This window comes from Amphimedon queenslandica, unplaced genomic scaffold (assembly GCF_000090795.2).
Source record: "Amphimedon queenslandica unplaced genomic scaffold, v1.1 AMPQUscaffold_12739, whole genome shotgun sequence".
In the NCBI taxonomy this organism is placed as follows: Eukaryota; Metazoa; Porifera; class Demospongiae; order Haplosclerida; family Niphatidae; genus Amphimedon; species Amphimedon queenslandica.
The window spans coordinates 26,977-28,612 of record NW_003547025.1 but is presented as its reverse complement, the minus strand read 5'-3'; positions in this window follow the sequence as shown (position 1 = coordinate 28,612).

Sequence of the window (1,636 nt, the reverse complement as noted above, 5' to 3'; positions counted from 1 at the left end):
ACTCGGATATCAAACCACAATTAGTGTTTGTTGACCCACAGAAAATTCTCAATGTCCTTTCACAATTATTGGCTCTCACATGTGTTGAAATGAATACTGCAAAATCTTTTGTACCAGAAATATTTCAGGATGAAATGACCGCTTTGAAGATAAGGGGTTGCTTCAAGGAATGTCTTCTTGCAAAGTTTACTGTCAACTCTGTATTCACTGGTGAATTCCAGCCAATGTATTTCATCAATTTGCTTAAAAAATGCCACGTTATTGCTGAATTACAAAAAAATCAAGTCAAACTAGAGATGTTAAATATTTTCTTCCTTCTGCTTTACGTTCATACGACAATAGCTTTGAAAAAAGCCCATCAGATAGAAAACCACTATGTTTTGTATGGAGAAAGGAAGAGGAAGATGACGAAGAAAAAGTATTTGTCAATGTACCTCAAGGAATCTTTCCTCTGATAATTGTTCGTTTACTCAAACAAGAAGAATGCGTTGTTCGGCTTTCTAATCCTGACGATACATCTGATTCTAATGATCCATTTAAGCCTAATGATGTCTCACAGTTTCGAGATGCAGCATCATTATTGATCTCCTTTGACAAAAGCATCACTGACCCACATGAACGTTTGTACATCATCAATCGAGAGAAGCACATTGAAGTTATATTTACTGGGAAAAAGGAGCATTGTCCAAAAGTTAATACGCTAGTTCGTAAAGTCATCAATGATAGTGCAGAGGACATCAATATTTTAGTTGAAGACCTAAATGTAGCTTTTGCTTGCCAACGTGATAAGAGTAAATACTGCATTATCCAAAAAGAAGAACCGGTGTGTCGTTCTACACCTACTCACACTTGCCCTCTTGATGACAGCTATTGGTGTTGGTTTAATACATCAAGTATGTTGTGTTCTGTTTTATTTTGACTATTTTATTTTATTTTAAAGGTCCTGAACGACAGCATAAATCTGACACAGGAATTTCTGGTTCTCCACAATGTAAACATAGACATGATGTCAAGGAAATTGATGGTAAGTGTGGTTGTTTAATTTGTGTATTTATGTATGTACATGATGATTCCACAGGCAAGGAGCTTACCATTAAAACAGCCATGAGGATATTTGTTTCTTCTGCTCACCATTACATGCTAATAGGAATTGGATTGGGTGTAATAGTAGCTGATCTAAAAGACACAGATGAAGCAATTAATAATCTTATTAAAGTATTCCAGAGATGGTTTGAAGCTGATAAAGATGTCAGTTGGAATGCATTGATAGAACTTTGTGATGACTATCCTGATCAACTGGGCCAAGCAAGGACTAAGCTAAATAAATAACCTCGTATCCAATGATAGCAGCTGCTCATATTAGCGTAAATAGTCAATTTAGTTATTTTTATTTCTGTTGTTTTTTAAACATGTGTATGTGTTAACAGTAACCCAGTATAATGTATAATGTACTTCATTTCTGCCGTATAACTTAATTAGAATTAGTGACAGTTTTTGCATTTTTTACATTTTAAAATTTTTATGATCATTGAAATATCACAAAAAATTGCTGAAATTGAAAACATATATATAGATAGGTCTGAAGCTTCTTAAAAACTTCTATGATGATTGATGAGAGGTCCAACAATAGTAGATG